This window comes from Ostrinia furnacalis, unplaced genomic scaffold (genome assembly GCF_004193835.3).
Source record: "Ostrinia furnacalis isolate ACB-3 unplaced genomic scaffold, ASM419383v2 OfSCF4827, whole genome shotgun sequence".
Lineage (NCBI taxonomy): Eukaryota > Metazoa > Arthropoda > Insecta > Lepidoptera > Crambidae > Ostrinia > Ostrinia furnacalis.
The window spans coordinates 432,248-455,862 of NW_021135066.1; positions in this window are offsets into that span (position 1 = coordinate 432,248).

Sequence of the window (23,615 nt, forward strand, 5' to 3'; positions counted from 1 at the left end):
TTAAAAAATTCTCATCATCATCATAATTTCAGCCATAGGACTTCCACTGCTGAACATAGGCCTCCCCCAATGACTTTCACAATGACCGGTTGGCACCGGCCTGTATCCAGCGCTTTACCTTTTTCTCAAAATTTGATCTTCCTAGCCGAATCGTTTGTCAGAGGTAAACATACTTGTCAACAGTCAACAGTCTCGAGAATCGAGTTCTAACCGAAACATGGACGTTGGACAAGCTTCGTTTTGTCCATTATCATCCAAAGGTCTACCTGTTGGGAGACTCGATTAAAGTGTTCGAGCATTGTGCCAAGGTCTTCAAGCAATTCTGCCATGACCACAATATCGTCAGCAAACCGCAGCTGAGTGATGTATTTGCCATTAATAGGTATTTATGCCGAATCCTTTCCATTCAAGGAGCTTGAAAGCGTCTTCCAATTCAGAGGTCAATGGTTTCGGAGATATAACATCTCCCTACCTCACGCCTCGCCGCAGAGGAATCTCCCTTGTGCTTTGCTCCTGTACTCGGACCGACATGGTAGCGTTTCTGTACAGGCATTTCAGCACTTCGATATACCAATAGTCTGAGAGACTGCAGCACTGCTTAAGTCTCGATCGAATCAAAGGCCTTCTCATAGTCCAAGAAGAGCACCACCACGCTTCTATCCCATGCCTCTGGCGTTGTTCCCTGAAGTAAGACGGAGTTAAAGAGTCTCTGAACGAGTTTCGGTGTTCCACCTGCGTTCAAAAGCTCCGAGGTTATGCCGTCATCACCTGGTGCCTTGTTGTTCTTTAGCTGTTTGAGAGCCTTCCTAATCTCGTGATGTCTGATATACGGGATATATACGGGATGATATACGGGATGTCTTTGGTATAGTGTCGCGTTAACCTATCTCTTGCGTCTGTTGCTGAGCTATTAATAGGTTGGGAGGTATATAGCTGTCCATAGATCTTTTCGATCTCACCCAGAACCTCGGCTTTTGTTGACATTACCGTCCTCCGTCTTCAGCATCGTCAGCTGACTTTGATCAATAGAGTTGTCTCTTTCAAGTTATTTGGAACCTTGGTTTCGCTCTATCGCCTCTTTTATACTATGTGTATCAAAGTAGCGAAAGAAACACAACTACGTAAAAATGAACAGAAAAGGTAGAAACAAGACAACTTAGTGTTCACAAATGCAGTCGGTAACATCAATGACTAGTTTTTTTAGTTGGTGATATGTATTTGATGCTTCCGACTGCATTTGCAAACACTAAGTCGTCTTTTTTCTATCTTTTCTGTTTATTTTTGTAATATTTGAATATTCGAATACATGTTAATTTACTATTCGAATACTAATTTGAAATTAAAAATTCGAATATTCGATTGCAATCTCTAATTGCATCAGAACTTGAAGCGCTAATGTCGCTTGCGATAACAAGTGCGGTCGCTTGCGATAAAATGCATGTGTCGCTTACGTTAAGTTTTAGAAAAAATGTGTATTCACGATAATTTTAGCACTTGCTGTAACTTTGTAACGGTTTTTTTTTTGCGGGAAACACCAACAGGGATGGGTCCGTTACGGTTTAAAATACTAGAATCGATAAAAAACGGTTTTTTGACAAAAGTGTCGCTTACGATAATTTGGCGGTAAAGGCTCGATATTATAGGCCTCCCCCAATGATTTCCATGTTGACCGGTTGGTAGCGGCCTGCATCCAGCGATGATGTCACACCTTTATGATTTCGTCGGTCTACATTTATTTACAAAAGTCAAATAAATACATAAAGGTTCGCCATCCCTGCCGTAGCTTAATATCCATATCGCATGGTGTTTTGTAACATTGACGTTGATTTTACATATTGAGGGGTTTTAAAATGAGAATAGAAGGGATTCGGATTCGATGTTCGTTTGTTTTTTTTATGAACGAGCTCTTTTCCAACTTGATTTTCTTCTGTTTTTACGAATGAATGAATGAATTTTTTTTTCATAACCTGTGTGAGAAATAAAAACAACAAAAACCTTGTTTGTTACATTATAAAGTTAAATACGAGATAGCAGTTTACATGTATATAACTGTTGCTACATTTTATAGCGAAACAAAAAACATTTGAAACGTTTTGAACTAACAATTTAATGGGAAAATTGTATTTATTTAGTATCGGAACACTTTTTTTTTGTTTACTTACTTTTTTATTTCTTTTTGGATAAAAAGCCTAGCTAATTTATTGAACAATTCTGTTGAATTTATTGAAGCTGAGTTTCAGTATATTCTAACAGTTTAAAAATATTTTACAAGAAAACTGTTAGGCTGAGTTTTTTCACCATTTAACTTTGACCTTAACTATAACGATAACCAGTATTTTTGTATAGAGTTTTACAGATTGTTGACAGTCAAAGTTAAAGTAAGATGGTGCAACCCAGCCTTAGTAGGACTAAACGAACATTTCCGTCCGTTTAGTCCTAATAAAACTAATTGGTAGAACTGAACGGACTACTTCATTTGTTAGAACTACTTACCTAAGATGCCCTAATGAATATCTTAAATAAGCTTAATCTTTGCTTTGTAACTTAGTAGCACATCCTATCCTACTAATATTATAGATGCGTAAGTTTGGATGTCTGGATGTCTGGATGTTTGTTACCTTTCACGCAAAAACTACAGAACGGATTTTGTTGAAACTTTACAGTACATATTATTGTTTATAACCCAGATTAACATAAGTATAGGCTATAATTGATGACGATCTGTGACAAACGAAATTTCACGCGGGTGAAGCCGCGGGCAAAACCTAGTCTAAAATAAGCTTAATCTTTGCCTTGTAACTTGGTAACATCACACATACTTATATTTACTTTGGTTATAAAATTGCCTTAGTTATTGTACTACGAGTAACATCAAACATCGACAAATCCTCGATTCGAGGTCAAGAACACGTTTCCTCAGAAAATCTAACGAGAAAATGTATCCAGTCTTAGGCAACGCATCCACTAAAGATGTACTGTGACGTAGTGGCTGATAGTAAGTGGATAGAATGGTCCTTTTTTTATCCACAACGAGGAAGCTCTTGGCCTGTAAGTATCTCACCTGATGGTAAGTGACGATCAGGCCGAAGGTGGAAGCGAGCTTCACCCGGAATCCTCAACCACGGAGGATCAGGAGGAGGTCAATTTCTTCTAACTTTCAGTTAGATAAAAGTGTAATTCGGTTATCCCTCACACAGATAAAATAGAGGTAACTATCTCGTAAGCATGTACAGTATAGTTTTATTGCAAAATAATGATACCAGCCTCATATAGCCATAGTGTTTCTTCGTTTCAGCCAGGCCAAATGACGATCACAGCTGGACAAAGGCCTCCTCCCCAAGGATTTCGATTACGACCTTCAACGTCACCAGATCGTCGATCCACCTAGTGGTAGGCCTGCCCACACTGGCCCGTGGTCGCTACTTGAGAACATTTTTGCCCCAGCGGCTATCAGCTCTACGAGCTATGTGCCCCGCCCACTGCCACATGATTTTGGCAATTCTGCGGGATATGTCGGTCATGTAATGTTTAGTTTGATTTAATTTCATTATTGTGCCTTTTACAGATCATTATTTTTATATATCTGGTGGAAAATCAATGTTAATATTACACGTCTTTGGTGTAAACCCATCCTTACATTAGGTCACTTATGACCGTTTTCACCATCAATCCCTAATTTTTAAGTGACGCCTTTGAAAACAAAATTCCTGTTATGTGTTACCATAGGGGTCACTTAATAATAAGGGATTGATGGTGAAAACAGGCCTTATTTTCCTAAAATGGAAAATTGGCTAACCTTGCCTTAGTTTTGACGTGGAACTATCAAAACTGCTACTAACTTTCCGTTTCATTAGGAGTTACTGCCAAAACAAGAACTTAGCAATGTTCTGTCACACATGCCAAGTTGGGAAGTCTTCCAAGTTTGTTTGTCCAGTAATAAATGGGGTTTTAGTTACCCATGTTATAGAAAAGGTCATACTGAATCGATGGAAGTTTAATGTTGTAAGCGAGTATTGAGTTTACTGCAAATTGTTTTCCATTATTTGGACAAATCTGTGTATGCCACTATACTTTTACTTATTTATAAAGCTTAAGAGATTTTTGTAAAAATATTTTTAGCAATTTGTATTGCTCAAATTACTAATAGTCCCGTTAGCCCCTCGTGATAAGTTAAATAAGCTTGTGTTACGAGTGGGCTCATCACAACAGTCGAGCGGGCGGATTCGAACCCGCGTTCCTCGGGTCTCGAGTCGGCCAGTCCGACCCCTTCACTGTTCGGTTATCCCAAGATAGAAAAATTGTTAGGTTGAACGCGCTAATCTCGTTTGTTGAAAATGTTTCAAAAACAGACGAAAAAACTAACACGTACGTAGTTGCTGGCATAGCTACTTACTAATAGTCCCGCTTGACTGCCAGTAAAACCCTAATCAGTGAAGGCCAAGTTTGTCCCGGGGGAAAGTTCAACTGTCATTAGACCCACAACGAAATTGGAGGTGTTGATACTTATCAACATTTTAGTGAGCAATGCCTCAGTTTAATACAAGCTCAGACACAGCACGTCAAGCTTAACACTGTAGCCTCTAATATAGTTGTAATAGAGTTCATTTTGTAACAAAAATATAGCTCATGTGCTCTCGTCTGTAGGTAGAAGTACAGACTCACGACAGATAATTGACACAGCAGCAATTTCATCAGACCTTGACGATGACAGACGATCAGTCTCGTGGGTATGAAACGTAATTTGCATTCTGTATTGGTTCCTATTGTTTGTATGTACTACTATGTTGTTAATACGAAGAAATGTACCTGTAAGTGTAAAATAATAATTTCTTTAAACTATCTCAATATCTGTGGACGCGTTAAAAAAATGTATGAAAATTTTAGTTCTTGAACGTTTCCGCTAGGGGCACTGTACAATCCGTTATATGCATTTAATGTCACCAGTGTGTCAAACTCACACTAGGCCCTCTGGACTATTCCCACTTCTCGTTGTAACTCCTGTGTAGCCAGGATCTACCACTTGACCGCCAATAAGTGAAGGTCAAGTTTGTCCCGGGGGAAAGTTAGGCTGTCATTGGATCCGCAACGAACTTAATTCGAAGAATCTGTAGGAGTAGTTATGGAGTCAAATTATCTTACTATACCTAGCTGACACTGACATGTGACGTCACAAAAACACCCTCCCGTGTCACTTCTATACCTCAGGGACTGACTACTTACCTACTACTGTACTACTTCCTATCCTACTAATCCTACTAATATTATAAATGCGAAAGTTTGGATGTCTGTATGTTTGTTACTCTTCACGCAAAAACTACTGAACGGATTTTGATGACACTTTGCAGAATTATTGTTTATAATCCAGAATAACATATAGGCTATAATTTGTGCCGATTTGTGACACAAATTTCACGTGGGTGAAGCCGCGGGAAAAAGCTAGTTTTCTATAAAGAAAAATCAAAACCCGCCAACCTATGCAAACTGCTAAAAATGTGCCCATCATAAAGTCTTGGCCTAGGAACAATATCATAAAGTAGAGACCGAAAACTGTCCAAACATTTCACCAACTGCCGTTATTCACGACGAGCCTAAACAAAGTCTGGCCACTTTATTATGGCCCACTTTGATCTTCATAGTACATGGTAACATGTCTCAATGAACTTTGTGTTTTAAAAATACATGGCGTAACAACACATTTTTTTTTTTTCAATATTACGTAGCGTGGTCAGGCCTCCTACTTGGTGGACCGACGATCTGGTAAAGGTCGCCGGAAGAGCCTGGATACGGGCAGCGCAAAACCGTTCATTGTGGAAAACCTTGGGGGAAGCCTTTGTCCAGCAGTGGACGTCATTTGGCTAAAACGACGACTTTGTGCAAAAAAGTATGCCCTCTAGGCAAAGTTAGAAGCGTGACAGTTGTGATTCTGAAATCGCTTCGCTCCAGTGTTTTTTGTATGTAGTAAGGGCTCGCGCGCACGGGTGACTTGTCGCCGTAACTTTTTTCTCACCTCCTTTATAGATGTATGGAAAATATAAAAAAAGTTTCTGTGACTGTCACGTCGCTATGTGCGCGCGCCTCCATACATCTAAAGCCACGGCGACAAGTCAGAAGTGCGCGCTAGCTTTTACCTACTTCGCTAGTGAAGTGCTTAATATAATCTTGTCTAAGGTTAACCTGTAACATGTTTTACTGCAGGACCTAATCCCAACTGTGAGGTTTCATTTCATTAATTATTTTCACTAATTATTAATTGATTAATTTAGGAAATTCATTAAATAACTAATTTAGTTTTTATACGAGTATAGTTACCTAATAGACAATGGATCGTTTCCAATAAAGTAATAACTTGAGTGTAATGAGTAATTTACGAAGGAAAATATTTTCTTTGCCCTATTATAATTAAAACTGTTGATATTACATTTTTCTTTATTCTATAGCTTATAATGTAGAGCTAGCCAGGCGGATGTAATAAAAGAGTCCAACTAATACGAACAGAAACTTTACCTCCACTGAGAATCGAACCTAAGTCTTCTGGGTTAAAACACAGAGGTAGGAACTGTTTAATATTGGTCAGCCACCAAAATTCTTACATAATATACAGGGTGAAAACACCACCACATAAAAAATCTAACAAAAGCTGGACATGCCGGACGAGAACATTTTTTTATGCAAGCCACGGAAATTATTTGACCGAAATCGCACCTGGTGTTAAGTGAGATGCAGTCTAGGATGGTACATATCTGCCCTGTAAGTGCCTATTCACTCTCGCCTTGAAAAGGTCCGGATTGTAGTGTTCAGGAAAGACAGCAGCAGGCAGCATATTTGGTCGGACACGTCCGTAAAAAGTCAAACATGTCCGGCTAAAGCCGGACACCTGGCAACCCTATTCACGAGCACTGTAACCTGTTATTGATACCGTTTGATAGATGTCGTGAAGCACTTTCAGGATCAGTAACCAGTTTTTCGATATCTTGTATAATTTGGAAATAATCGAGTAAGATCACTTATCGTTCCCACCTTGTATACCTACTCATAATAAAATATGAATCTCAATAAAACCTTTTAAAAAAAGCTTAGTTTTAAAAAAGTCCAACCAATTCCATCTCCAATGAAATAGAATTGAAAAATCTCACACCAGATTCAGTTCAGAACAAAAGTGCCAAGTTCCACAAAAAAGTTCTAAATCTAAAGTTCATCCTAGACTCGTAGAGTTGCTGAGCTTACGAAACTGTAAACTTTACTGTGATTGCACCGAATGGGATACTTTTACAGAAGAAGAATGTAGGGTAGGTACCTACTTACAATTTGTTAAAAATAATGGAACCTGCAGTAGGTACTTTGAAAAACGAAAAGCTTTAGACATAAGGCAAATAAATTAGAATAGCTGGTTTGTTCTCAAGAGTGATATAAGATAGTTTTGGCTATTGAGTTTAAAAAATTATCCATAATCAACATTTTATCTGGTGTAAAGTTGGAATTGTACTGGTGCGTATGAAAGAGAGCTATGAGTACCTATTCTAACACTGACAATAATATTGATCTAAAATAGGGTAATTAATAATTTTACCTACCTAATATGCTATCTTGATATTTTTACTGACGTTTTCGAGATGCACTTTTTGTCCCTGGGTATTTTTAATGCAGGCATTAGGTAGGTTTAAAAAAAAACAATGTACCTACCTATTTAGTTACCACTTATTTGGTTTTGGAAATAAATACTCTATTATTACTCTACAATATAAATCAAATTGCCGTATTTTTTATTGCCTATGAAATGCAGGCTCTGCACCTTCAAACGAGCTTGCATTTCCACTGCAGTTCTCTATTTAATGATCACTTAATTTAGCTGCCTTTCAATCCAAATTGTACCTAGCATTAGTTTGGCGAAAATCCAAAATCGTTTTGCTATTGGTATAGAATATCTTAGATTCTTAGATGAAAAAAAAAAATTATTATTTGCATGATGTTCTGTTATTATCAGTAGGTATGAATACTGGCTTACTTTATGTGAATTAAGGTAATGTGGACGTCCTATGGCTGAAATTATGACAATGAAAAAAAAAGCCATCGCAACTGGTTGGCAAAGAAGCTCAGGCTGTTGTCATGTTCAGAAATTTATCTTGACACACCTACCTAGACGTATAAAAAAATATTTGAAAATTGATGTCAAATTACTATTATTACTATTATTAATTAAATAGCCAGAATATTTTGTTACATTATTACGTAGAACTTTTGTTTCATTACCAATCTATGTGTAAGACAAAGTAAGTCGAATTAATGAAAGATCTAGGTGTTAAATTAGAGATCCACTGTAACCTGTATTTCAGGAGACGACTAACGTTCGTGTGATAAATTTTAATTAAAACTCTATCCATCTTAGAACGTTCTGTTTTAGTGTAGTTAGATTGAATGCAACGTAAAATAGTTTGATTATTGTATTTTATTGTACCTATTTTATTGCTAAGCAGCATTATCATCATCATTTTAGCCACAGGATGACTATTGTCAAACTTGACCTTCGCTGGTTAGGTTTTTAATGGCAGTCAAGCTGTAGATCCTGGCTACACAGGAGTTGCAGCGGTGGGAACGAGAGGTAGGAATATTGTTGAACACAAGTCTATCCCAATGATTTCCAGGTTGGTCGGTTGGAAGCGGCCTGTATCCAGCGTCATCTTGCAACTTTTGTTAGGTCATCTGTCTACCTAACGACATAGCCCACAGAATTGCTAAAATCAAGTGGCAGTGGGCGGGGCATATAGCTCGGTAGAGCTGATGGCCGCTGGGGCAGAAAAGTCCTTAAGGCGACCGTGGGCCGTACATCTCCTCCACTAGGTGGACTGACGATCTGGATTTAGAAATATAAATTCTGTATCTACAGGGTGGAAACGTTAAGTGATCTCACTCGATTATTTATTAACTATACAAGATATTAAAAAACTGGTTACTGATCCTGAAAGTGCTTAATGAGCTCTTTCAAACGGTACCAATAATAAGTTACAGAATAAACTGGATCTATCTGAAAATTCAATGTTTCCAGCTTCCATACTAAATGTATGCCAGACACACAATATTAGAAGTGTAATTTTTTTAATTTAATAATAAATACTTAAAATAAACTCGTAAATTGTATTCTTATTTTAAATTATTAATGAAAAACATTGGTTTTAGGCTTTACTTGCTATAATATGGTCAAGAGATGAGTGTCATGACTGTGGTAGTACTAAATGTATGGAAGAAGGAAACATTGAATTTTTGGTTAGATCCAGTTTATTCTGTAACCTATTATTGATACCATTGGATAGAGCTTGTGAAGCACTTTTAGAATCTGTAATCAGTTTTACGATATCATATGTAGTTTTTAAAATAATGTGACTTTACCAAATGTATGGAAGCTGGAAACATTGAAGTTTCGGATAGATCCAGTTTATTCTGTAACCCATTATTAATACCGTTTGATAGAGCTCAAGAAGCACTTTCAGGATAAATAACTAGTTTATTGATATCTTGTATAGTTTAGAAATAATCGAGTGAGATCACTTATCGTTTCCACTCTATATATTAACAATGCAGTAAAAGAATTTAACAGAATAACTATAGTAATTTAGGTTGAATTATTTCGGTACTAGTCAGGCCATTGTCGGCTTAAATGTAGAGCAAAGAGAAGCGACAGCACAACTTCAATTTCTCATTTTCTTGGATTAGCATTCTCGCAACATTTTACAAAAAAAAGTATAGAGACCACTTGAATGTGAGGCTAGCAAATAATTTCAAACTTATGATTCCAGTTGAAATACTTCAATTTGTAAAAGATTTGTTTTCAAAATCATAATTTCATGACTACGCTTTGTTGATAAATTGCGGTAATCATAATACTCGTATTAGCAGGCCTGTTCATCTCCGCGAGTTTACATCGAAAACAAAACACGCACGATGGCCCACCTACAGGATACTATTCGACAAGGCCTCACATACGAGCGAACATTGACTCACACACGCGTATTCTTGTAAATAGAAGAAGAAAATAAAGAAAATGGTGTACTAAATACTGTGCAGTATTTAACTGCCTAAATAATAATAAAAACACAAAATGTACTTTTTTAAGTTACCTTAAGACACTGAGAGGTAAATAAGTAGTTATTATTATTCATGATAATTCATGCTAAATCATGGTATTTCCTCCGCCATTTTCCGCAGTTTGGCACCTCACGTCACATCATTTTACCGAAGTCAGCCCTATAGCTTCGGCGCAGTGCCGATCACTGACGTTTGTCAACAAAATGGTGCTTGACTCTTGAGACAGGCTAAATTACACCATTTTATTAATGACATTGAGCATATATTTTTTTTAAATACCTTGGCGAAGTAAAACTTCTGTACGTAGTACATAATTATTATGTGGTATTAGGTACAACTAACTTGAATGACTCGTTTTTTTTTTTCAACCTTTTTAAATAGAGCCGTATAATTGTGAATTGCGTGAGATTATAATCTGACGCAGATATAGGTTACAATCTAACCTAACCTCCCACTCTTAGGCTGAGTTGCACCATCTAACTTTGACTGTAACTTTAACGATAGCCAATGTTTTTACATAGAGTTTGACAGATTTTGACGTTTGTCAAAGTTAAAGTAAGATGGTGCAACCCAGCCTTAGTTTACAATCTCACGCGTTATATTATAAACTGACGGATTTCACAATTTTGCGGTGATAGACACACAAAACTGACTGTTCTCACAAAACTACGTGTAAAGTATTAATTTGCAAGCGAGTGAGAGTGGTTTTGTAAATAGTCCAGGTCCGTAATTCCAGCCCAGCTGAACATTTTGAGCTACACAAATTACGCCCCGAACAGGACGGCTAATAACGGCATGTCAAGATTAATATAAAGCACTTTATGTACTTTCAATAGGGTCGACATTACAACAAAAATGTAAAGCCTTATGTGCTGTCGTTTGTTCCACATATGGGAAAGTTTACACGCATTTGAGGTAGCATTTTTGAAGTTTGTGCTGCAAATGTGGTTGTTGTTCGAAATGATATTAGAATTGTGAGAATTTGTAATTGGGAAGCTTTATTTGGAAATAGTTTTTATAATTGAACCAGTAGGTTTGATTAGCTAAGCAGCAGAATTATTGGTAGTTTTCCAGAATTTATGAATAAATTCTCTCAAGTCTTAAGGATGGGCTTAAGTAATATTATACAGGGTGTCCCAAAAAATTGTGTAGCCGAAGCCCAGAGGTATAGCATCACAAGGGCTACCCCAATAGCCCTTACTTTTTTCAATTATTTTTACCCATTCATCCCAAAGTCAAGCCCTCTTAAAATAAAATCTGCAAAACAAATTCCCATTTGATTGTATGAACCCGGTTTCATACACCGAAAACAATCACTTCGTTTGCATATAGCATACGACCAATATTTAGTTCGCGTGCACACAAACAAAAGCTGCTCGTTGACTGTACATCAAATTCGTGTCTAAAAATGAACAATGACAGCCGATGGGGCAGCGTTGACGTGTGATGTCCACCCTCAAGGTGGACCGACGACATTTTAAAGGTGGCAGGAAGGCGCTGGACGCAGGCCGCTACCAACCGGGCAACATGGAAAGCATGGGGGGGGGGGGGGCTATGTTTAGCAACTTGGATTTTTTTATGCAGAACAAGGAAGGTACGAGTATTTGACTGCAATCGCACATATCTTCCCTGTAAGTGCCTATTCACTCTCGCCTTTAAAAGACCCGGATAATAGTGTTCGGGAAAGTCAGCAGCAGGCAGCGATTTCGTCTCTAGCTGTTCGCATTATAAAAGAGTTATCGAAACGCTTAGTGCGAGCTGGTGGAATGGAATGATAAGGAATAAGAAAAATTACCAGTTTCCCATATTTAAATGTTAATTTCATATTTAACTTCCGAGTAAGTACTTACTACTCTTTTTGTTGAAGTCGGTTAATAAATAAAGTAATGATTCCGTTCGTTTGAATTATTCCAATCCCAAAACCAATAGAAATCTTTCCATCAAAACATTAAGAAAAATATTTTCTCTACTTCTGAAGCTTCACTAATAATATTTATGAGTGCCTGAAATATAATAAAAACTACAGACGGTTTAACATTATCTCAATGAAGCTTTTTGAATGTGTTATTAGCTTTTTTTGTATATTTGAGTCTTTTTATTTTATTACTCGACTCTTTAGAAATTATTTGCGGATGCGGGTTGTGAAAGAAAATATTGATGGATGAAGTGGAAAGCTGGAAAACTATTTACTAAACGATGCCAATAAAACTGAAATGAATACCTACTGAGCATGACATAACCTACTTATTTGAATTGATGGTAAATAAGGTCACATAGACATAAAATATTAGGCTCGTTAGATGCGTCTTAGACCCGCTACCTCCTGTGTCAGTGTGACGTGCTAATTTTGTGACACCCTGTATAATTACCAAAAGCTTATGTATTTATCTGAGAGATAAATTTCTAATAAGCTGACGAATCTATTCACCAACAAGTGGAGATACCGGCCTTTATACAGTCTTCACGACATGTACTCACTTTTCCTGCACGTTCCCGTATATGCAAATGGCCGGTCGTTACTAGCTACACATGGTACGTCATTGAGAACGGTCAGTGCTGGACGCTAGTGAAGCCAATCACGGAATGTGAGGCGAGAATAGACCAACGTGTCGGCATCGGACTAGTGATTAGAGAGTCGCTAGTTATATTCCCGTCGATGGCTAGACTATTGAATCTCTGACGGGATTGCTACCATGTACCTTAATTTTGAGTTTCTGATATTTCGGCACTGTTGCAATCCCGTCAGTAATAATTATTATGATAGTGACAATGAAAGTTTAAAACAATATATTGAATCTCTGTTGAATGCAAGTATATTTAGAAGAGATCGAAGAGAATCTTATAAAACACAATGTATTTTTTCGTTAGTTTTTATTATGAGCTTACTCAAAACCTCAAAATCAACGTTTCATGGAATATATGAATAATAAATCAAATAGAAACGAAACTTTAGTAAAGTTTCATGTAACTTAAATACGAATGTGAATTTAGTTGGTTATATTTTCAGCGATTTATAAACGAAAATATTAACTTGCGGCTCTTTACTGCGAAATTCAAATAAATAAATAAATAAATAACCAATTTTACCAAAATAAAATATGAATTGATATGTGAATTGATGTGTTCAATAGAGATTTTGATAACAAATAGTTAGCCTCAAATATTACTGTCTTCAAAAATGTCAATCTATTATTTATTCGTTCTACTTCTAAGTAGGTATTTTATATACTTTTTATCAAAGGTTAGTTAAAAGGCACATTAGTAAATGACACAGCTGATTAAATATGACATTCACAGACCTCTATAAAAATGGTCTTATATTTGAAAGACTACGCCCGACCTCGAAATAATAAAAGTAATCGTTCATCATCATCATTTCAGCCACAGGACGTCCACTCATCTCATTGGCCTCCCCCAATGATTTTCACATCGCCCGGCGGCCTGCATAAAATGAAAGCGATTCCTACCAATAAGTTCAACTTACCATAAACCACGTTTCAGATCTCATATAATCATCATAAGAAGACTCAAGGTCACCCAAAGGGCGATGGAGCGGGCTATTCTCGGAGTTTCCCTGCGTGATCAAATCAGAAATGAGGAGATCCGCAGGAGAACCAAAGTGACCGACATAGCACGCAGAATTGCAAAAATCAAGTGGCAGTGGGCGAGGCACATAGCTCGTAGAGACGATGGCCGTTGGGGCAGGAAAGTTCTCGAGTGGCGACCACGGGCTGGAAGACGTAGCGTGGGCAGGCCTCCTACTAGGTGGACCAACGATCTGGTAAAGGTCGCGAGAAGAGCCTGGATGCGGGCAGCGCAGAACCGTCCATTGTAGAAAACCTTGGGGGAGGCCTTTGCCCAGCAGTGGACGTCATTTGGCTGAAACGAACGAACCATAAAACAGAGTAAAGACACACCAATCAGTGAAAAAGCTGCTGTTAAAAAGCAGGATATTTAATAAAACACGTTAACTGACATATTATACACGTACATTAGATCACTGTCCCTTCCGGGAGAGTGCACTTCACCGCAACCATAGCACAAGAAGAACAACCTGCACTTTTTAGTTTAACAAGTGAAGTATCATCCACCTGGCTAGTTACCATTATTTAGCAGAACCAGACAGATGTTTGACGCTGGTCCGTTCGTTCACAAAGGAAGCAAGTTGAATGGCATTTTAAATGGCAGCGTCCAGCGCTGACCAGCGCGCGTTGAAACTTGTCGCACTGTTCAGTGCTTATCGGCGCGCGTTAATATATTTTCCTGCGCAACCAGCGCTGTCAAGCGCTGGTAAGCGCTTATAAGTTTCCAGCTTTCTTTCCGTATACGGCATTAAGTGAAATGCAATATGGAATTGCCCGTATTTAAAGAAAGAGGGACAGAAAAAATATTCGTTTGGGATCAAAAACAATTTTATTAATTATTTTTGTTTGACCTGCCATACCTGGTAGGTACACAATGACAGGGCTCGTTGTGCTAACCCTGTTATTGTGTACCTACGAGTTGAATTATGCTGGCTGTTCTCTCTGTTCTGTCCCACGTATCTCGGGCCGCTACCCTTTTCAATTTGCGATATAATACACCCTCTGTGATTACAGTCGAAACCGGATGGGAAATCGCGTTTAGATTAAATACGGATTTCATGTATTATGATGTTTGTATGGCACGTTTTTACGTCTTACATTGCGTCGTCGTCGTCGTCGTCGTCGAACAACGACGTATCTGCAAAATGTTATCTTGCAAACACGTCTCTGTACTGCGTTAGAATAATCACATCCATCTATGTTTAATTCTTGAAAAATAAAAATATTTTTATTTATAGGAGCGACTTTAGAGTAGTTAACAGATGTTGGCGGATGTAAACATGAGACGTTGTTCGACGACGACGACATTTGAAGGTAAGTAGGCCCAGAAGTAGGCAATCGTCGAATCCAACTCGGCTGGGCAGCGTTCGGGAAGCTACGCAATATACTCACGTCCGAAATACCGCAGTGTCTCAAGACAAAAGTCTTCGAGCAGTGTGTGTTGCCAGTGTTGATATATGGATCTGAAACGTGGTCGCTAACTATGGGCCTCATAAGAAGGCTCAAGGTCACCCAAAGGGCGATGGAGCGGGCCATGCTTGGAGTTTCCCTGCGTGATCGAATCAGAAATGAGGAGATCCGCAGGAGAACCAAAGTGACCGACATAGCTCGCAGAATTGCTACCAAGTGGCAGTGGGCGGGGCACATAGCTCGTAGAAAGTTCTCGAGTGGCGACCACGGGCTGGAAGACGTAGCGTGGGCAGGCCTCCTACTAGGTGGACCGACGATCTCGTAAAGGTCGCGGGAAGAGCCTGTATGCGGGCAGCGCAGGACCGTGCATTGTGGAAAACCTTGGAGGAGGCCTTTGTCCAGCAGTGGACGTCATTTGGCTGAAACGAACGAGGCACAGAAGTTAACACTGTGAGATCATATGTAGTTTGTAATACCTACTATTTTGCAACAAGAATGTATTACTTGAATAGAGATGAGGATTTTTCTCGCGGTAGTACTTATTGACTAAAGGGTCTATTCAACTTGGCCTTTAAACGAGGACTCTTACTTCGTCCATTCATAAACCTTGTCTTCCATGTAAATTTAGTTACGTCGCATTATTTATTTTATTTCTTTTCGCCGCTGTAGTAACGACAACATTTAACTTTATTCGTAGAGCTAATATTGTAATGCTAGGTACACAGCTGTGCCTTTCGTTCGATCGTTTTAGCCAATTGACGTCCACTGCTGGCTAAAGGCCTCCCCCAAGGTTTTCCACAATTTTCCACAAAAGTGTGCCTTTACGTCAATCCAACGTTAACTTACTTGTTCCTGAAAAATAATTTCTCGTAATTTCATGAAAATTGTGTTTGAAATTGTTCGTGGGAACGTCATAGTGAACCGTAGCCGGAAGACGTAGTGTGGGCAGGCCCCCCACTAGGTGGACCGACGATTTATTCTGGTAAGGATCACGGGAGGTGCCTGGATGCGGGCGGCGCAAGATCGGTCGTTGTGGAAATCCTTGGGGGAGGCCTTTATCCAGCAGTGGACGTCATTTGGCTGAAACGAACGAACTACTTACTAAACGGAATCCTGCAAAAATGGTATATATCCGTGGATATAAGTCCTCACACTTTCTAGTTTCCTACTACATTTATTCCTATTTCATTTATTTCTGTACATACCCTAGTAAGATTGATAGACAGGGTGAAAAACCAACAGGGCGTCCAGTGAACCACGCGACAACCCACGTCAGGGCCGCAATAAGGGGGCCGAGTATTTCCTGATACCACTCGTCCGGCTACATTGTGAGGGCGCACTTGAAACACAATCGTGGACGGCCCTTTGCGTTTTCAACGGAATTATGCGATTCGAAAATATTTGCCGTTGAGTTTTTGTTCATGCCTACATACCTACCTGTCTGGATGTTTTTATAGACGTTGAATTTGTAGTAATTCTTCGAATAAGTTTAGCAAGTCGAAAGACTACTTATCTAAGCTTAAAAGGAAACTTCCAACCCCTGGAAATGTATACCTTATAAATTATGAATTTGAAAATCAGCATTAAGGTTTAAGTAATGTTTAAATACAATAATGCTTTTAAATGTTTTTAAACCACCTTATAGTCGGAGAAAGTTATTGCCTTGAAGCAATGGTAGTATGAATCATATTAAAACTAGTAACATTTTTTTATAAGAAAACTTTGTACCGCAGATGTTCATCAAAATTAATGTAGGATTCTAAAGATCAAAGAATTTTTCGAATCAGTGAAGTAAGTAGTTTCGGAACCTATTCAATACAAACAAACAACCTTTTCTCTTTATGATATTATTATTATAGTGTAAATGTAACTTATTTATCGTGTCGATTGATTCAATATATTTCATTCGAATCTTTGCCAAAAATGTACCTACCTACTCTTATTGAATACGTATAGTTCGTAACTATCCAACAGTAGTTTATCTTATCTTGCAGATTATTTTCACGGTTTATCTATATCCATCTGATAGCTAAATATTAATATGATGGCTGAAACAGTAAGCCTACTTGAACTGATTAGCAATTCATACAATATTACTATTCAGGTTTTTGCAAAGGTTTTTTTTTAATAAGAACATAATAATATTAAGAAATGTATCGAATCAGAAATGAGAAGAGCCATAAACAAACTAAAGTCGTTGTCACAGCCCGACGGATTAGCAAGCTGAAGTGTCAATGGGCAGGGCACATTGTACGCAGAACTGACATCCGATAAGGCAGCAAGGTTCTGGAGTGGAGGCCGCCGAACCAAGTGATTATTTTTCATTTTTGTGTTTTTTTAATGACACATTATTGGCTTACAAATGCAATTTTTTATTTATCTGTAAGACGGGCACATAAGAAATACAAACAGTTTTTATGTAGAGTCACATAAAAAATTAAGTGAAAATTTACATCATAACATCGTCTTAAATTATCGCTAGTGTTATCCCAAACACCCTGTATAACCTACATTACAACACAAGCAAATTAATTAAAACTAACTTTCATACAATTTGTTCACAGTTATTTTAAACTAGAAGTTATTACGCTTTTCAAAAACATAGAATTTCGAATAACATCTACTGAACCAAAACAAAGTAATTGAATAAATTATCATTTTAACCTGAACTCGGAGAAAAATAATTTAAGTTTCATTAGTCTTGATAAAATAATTATGTCTGAAATTAAAATTAGAGATAGAGTCGTATTTTTGATAGACGATAAAGGATGATGGGCACAAATGTATGGATGACGCTCCAATAGCCATAACCAATATATATGTCAAAAGGCCTTTAGATGTAGGAAAATGTCTGCTATGGGGCCAGTTCTAATTCACGTTTTGAAAGCAGTAATTCCACTAAGTATTATAATGAAAGTATAACACAATCATCCATGTATACGAGTATGTCCTATGACTACAATCTATTAACATAACTAAAAGAAGCCTTGAAAAGGAAAGGATTATACCTATGATGAACTACCCAAGCTATTAATCCTTTATTCGCTTTCATCATCATCATCATGATCATTTTAGCCATAAGATGTCCAGTTGAACAGAGGCTTCCCCCAATGATTTCCACAATGGCCGGTTGGTAGCGGCCTGCATACAGCGCCTTCCCGCTACCTTTATAAGGTCGTCGGTCCATCTTGTGGGTGGACTTATTGGGTCTTGTGGGTTTATTCGCTTTAGCAACCCATAATAAAACCCTTAAGAAATAATAAAACTCCAACCCCTTTATTAATAAAAGTTACACCCTAGTTGAACTCTGATTTAAATTGTCATTTGGTATGGAAATGTTATTTTAATCCAATGTTAGTTCATCCTAGGTATAACTTTTTTTAAATAAGGGGGTAGTAGTTCTTCAAATAAAAACATTTATTTCACAATTATCTCTATCAATAATTATAGAGTTAAGGAAGGATGCTGGAGCAGTAAACCCTTCATGCCTCGCATAACCTAAGTACCNATGACAATGACTTTGCTATTTTTATAAAGATCTTCACGCTTTATATATTCTATGAAGTTTTTCAAATCGGCAAGAGCTTGCGTCGAACTTAAGTAAGCCAAGTTCTCTACACTCATATCGCCGTTAGGAACACTTTTACCGTAGAATCTATGTTCTGGTATCATCACGGTAGCGTTAACTTCTTTTGCAAAATTCTTGATTACAAAATTGTCGATCTGATTAATGTAATAGGGGTGATTGCCTCCTATGTACAATACAAGAGGCCCACCAGGTTTAAAATGTGTATAATTGAAATAGTGGTAATACATCTCCCATGTTCTATTTTCCGCAGGATCGAAGTGGTCCAATGGCTGCGTCATCGTAGCTTCATAAATAGGTATTACATCAGGTTTTGGCGGTGAATCATCTCGCAGATGATGATCGCCTTCGAAGTGAAAGAATCCATAACAAGTTTTAAGATTGAGGAGGGTTATAACGTAAAACCACAACCCTTTCAAAAATATCATTGTTACTGATATTGNTTAATTATTCCAATATTTCTGTGATTTGGACGACACACAGTCAATCAAACACAAATTGAGTTTCTCTGCAAAAAAGAATTTTATTTGTTGTTTACTTTATAATAAATTTACACAAAATAAAAATCTTTAGTAACAAAACTTTACTTCTTACATACCCGCAAGAAAGAAACGACATTTACCTAATGTTATTAATCACAATGTCGGTTCCTAAATCATAATTAGATTATCCTTGTATCATTAACAATGGTTTGGTATGTATTTTATATTTAATATCATTAACTGTTTTTTTCACAAATATGAGACGCTTTGAGGTTATACCTACCTACATCATAGAATTACGTAGCTACTTATTTTACCATAGATCATCTGTCACGGTCCGGCTCAATGACGTTTGCGCGCGGGAAACTTTAAATTTAAAATTGCATTTTTCTTTNATACATAACTTGCTAAAATAATTTTAATAAAATGTAATTAATTTACTGTTACTGTTTATTGATGTATGAAGCACGAAATTATCTTAACTTAATTAGTTATTTAAAATTAACGAAATACTTGCTCTCAATGCATCACCATCCTTACCACTGGGCAGTTTCATTCCTGGCGTAAAGTAAAGTCATTCTTAGCGCAGGGAAATAAGAGAGGGCGCCACTCGCTCGACCCGACAACTAATGTATCCTACACCTAAATCAAGGAACTGTTTGAGTCTTTACCGAACGTGACCAATCAGGATTCTTCGAATAGAAATACGGCGCTCGAGTGTATAAGTTCTGAATGGAGACCATTTGACAAAAGCGCAGCGTTGCGCGGTAGTTGCAACGCTAGGTAGACTGACGACCTGATAAAAGAGACAGGACCTTTAAACGGACTATTTGATGTTTTTAAAACCATTTCTGGGTAGCAAATGTTCAGTAGTTGACGTCATAAGACGCAAGATCTATCTAGTAGTTAAAATCAAGGGATGGTCAACAAACTCATCAAGTTGTACAGCTTAGTTACGAAATTTAAATCATCTGCAATTGGCTACAGATTGTAAAATTTTCATACAAATCGAAGGTAAAAAAAGATCAAAAATACAACTATAAAAGCAGGTTCCTTCTCGTTCCGGTCTCTAATTAATTAAAAGTTTTGTTGAAAAAAATTGAGCACGTTCATTTACCTACAGTAATACCACAAAATATAACAGAAGGTAAATTCATGTATGTACCTCGCTTTGCATACCTCTCTCGCTCGCACGCTCGGCCGTCGCGCTAGGGTTGTCTTGTCATGGGGTGCGNTGAGGATCAGTACTGTTGTAGAAAATTCAATAAAACTAGTATCTACGTTAATCTTTAAGACATAAGAAAGATATATCTTTTTGAATTATCCAAATCGGTAATTTTGAATTATCGGTCGGTAAATCATACCCGACTTCTGGCCGAGGGGGAAGTCATGCCCAGCTTATGACCTGGGGAGAGGAGAGGGGCGGGGGAGTCTTACCCAGCTTCTAGGCTAAGATTAAATAGATTTCCAAGAGGGAGCAGCTGGCCCGCCCATGGGAACGGNATAGTTTGAGATTAAGGGAACGCTGAGAGAAATTATGAAACCATAGTTTAACATTACGGGATCATAGAGAGAAATCACGAGAGACTACCGCATGCTCTCGATTTAAGGCCGAAGCCATCTAAACATCATTAATCACCTTACTGATGTTATGCTGATTCGGCCATCATTCGGGTGTCTGTAAAAGACGACAACTTATCCGCAACTCTTTGTTTATTTTACATACCTCAAGCATCAGTCTCACACAAACTTAAGGCATCAATTGTATGCATTTGTGTTTGCATTCTGTTATGTAAGTTTATGATAGTAAAATAAACGTATTATTATTGTCCATTGTTTAGTTTTAGCCTTCAATGAACTGTAATTTTACACGAATATAGATTCAAGAAACTATCGAAAATCTCACTACCGAATAGAATGCAAAAATAGTACCTAAACTAGGCATTTTCTTCATCCAATTCCCATACATTATCTTCGCAGCCTGTTTTAATACAGAAGCGTATTTCCCCCAATTCATCCAAAATCAAATCCCATAAATATAGCCGGGGTTCCCCCAGGGGGGTTCTCGGCACCCCATGGCGCATCCCCCTTTGTTGACGTTCCTCTGACCTACAAACACGGATCCGATCTCGGCACATTAATTAACACCGACCTATGACATATAATTCTGTGTTTGTAGTTCGAGTGTAGTTTTGAATTGAAGGGTCACGATAACGAGGTCGTGGGGCTTAATGATGATCGTAATATAGAACATTGAGATAAAGAAAGGTTATGTAGTAATAAATTTATGGTACGCCTGTTTATTTAGTTCGTTCTTGATTGTTATAAATCAGTCAAGGTGACTTCGATTGCTTACGAAAAGCTTATTGTAGCGAATATCTCAAAAGTCTGTTAGTTTTGCGAATAATCTTTGATAATACGAGTACTTCATAAAATAATAATATGTACAACGGAAGCACATCAGACTGTATTATTTTTTCTATTTTTCGTATTACTTGGGTACCTACATACAACTAACATAATATGTTTGTTAACTTATTTGATATGTGTCGTCTGCTCCTACTATTAATACGCAAGTTTAACAAGATATATGGAAATAATTCAATGCAAATAATCGTTTTAAAGTTGCAGTTAAACTAATAAATGGTGTAAACCATTTGAACGAACCGCTTGTTGAACACTGTTTTAAAATGACAATCAAAACAATTAAAACACTATTAAACGATCGTGTAATTTGTATTAGTAAGGGGGGTCTTTAATGTTACAGTTAACCTTTTATTTGAAGCGAAACCTCAATCTTATTTACCACAGATTCGATTCAAAACAACTCAATTCTGTGCGTCTCGAACCACACAATAACTTGATTTCAAACGAAATAGAATTTAAAACAATTCCCGGCTCCCACGAGCGCGGCCGCGTTGCAAAACCCGCTTTACGCTTCGCCAATTTTTTTATGAAAGGTACACACCGCGCATACTTTCCCGTCGATTGCCCGCAACACAAAAAGAAAAAAGATTACTCCGAATTCGCTATCCAATTTATTTCGCTGGTAGCTCCTCGCGTGACCCGATGGAAAAAAGATCGGAAATGATACACTCAAAGCCTTTTAGTGTTTGTATTACCTCTCTCCATAGTTTTTACGACTCCCCGTATCCCTATCATCGGGTATAGTTTTATTGCCCGAATGTGTAATACAAGGTATTATTGCGATGTTCTCGGAAACATCGAGACGATCGAGAGATGATTACGAGTTTATTCGAAGAACTGTTGTAGAGTTTCGAGAGTTTTTATTTGTTTGTTTAATTGAACAAATATGAAGCATCATTACTTGCGGGTGCAATTATGGTTTGCAATTTAACAGAATAATACAGAACGAGTTTCTTTTTTCGCCTTGTATTCTGATACCATCTTCTGATCTGATGTTTGATTGAGCTTAGTATAAAAAAAATACTACTCGGTATTCAAACGAATAAAGTAGCATTTTCCAGAGGCTTCACTCGCGTTTGACAACATCTTTGTCACTGAAGTGTTAGGCTGAGTTGCACCATCTAACTTTAACCGTAACTATAACGATAACCGGTGTATTTTGTATGGAGTTTGACAGACTTTTGACGTTTGTTATAGTAGTTAAAATAAGATGATGCAACGTAGCCTTAATGTGTCTAAACGTTCTTTCACCATAACTTCATGCGTTCACATTACCAAAAGGGGGCCCAAATTCCACCAAGCCACTGTAACCACGACTATCCACCGATCAGCCAATAGTTTTTGATTGGTCGGTAATTGGACGCTGTAGGTGGCTAACAAGTGTTTGAACAGGTGGCAAACATTTGCCGACATAACACGAATAGTACATGACATGCGTCATTATAACGCTGGCCTGATCTGCAAATTAGCATGTCAGATTTACAGCTTGCTGTCAATAGATAAATACCAATAGACTGTAATTAATGAATAAATAAGATAAAACATAGCTATCTAATACCTAAATGAGTCAGTAGAGTAAAACTGAGTTGCACTACCTAACTTTCATCATAACCATGACGATATAGTTCCAAAATACTGAACTGTCCTATGCATGACATTGACAGTGATTGACGGTGGCGCCCCACTGCAGTGGGGCGCCACCGTCAATACCGGATCGCTGGTTCCGATTTTTGCCATGTTGGTAACCAACCACCACCACAACCACCACCGTAGTTGAACGATGGTAGCGCCCCCCCTGTCATTCAGTTTGGTGGGACAGTTCAGCGTGGGTCATCTATAACCGGTGTTTTTGTATGGAGTTTGACGTTTGTCAAAGTTAAAGTAGGATGGCGCAACCCGGGGTGCGATGGTGAGGGACCTCCCCGTGGTGCATCCTGGGCAACGTCCGCGTGTTATATCACGCGGATGGCTGACTCCTCACCGGCGCGGCAGGTTGCGTCAACTCGGCGGGCCTGTCGGGCGGACGGTCCGCTCTCGGTGACTTCTCTG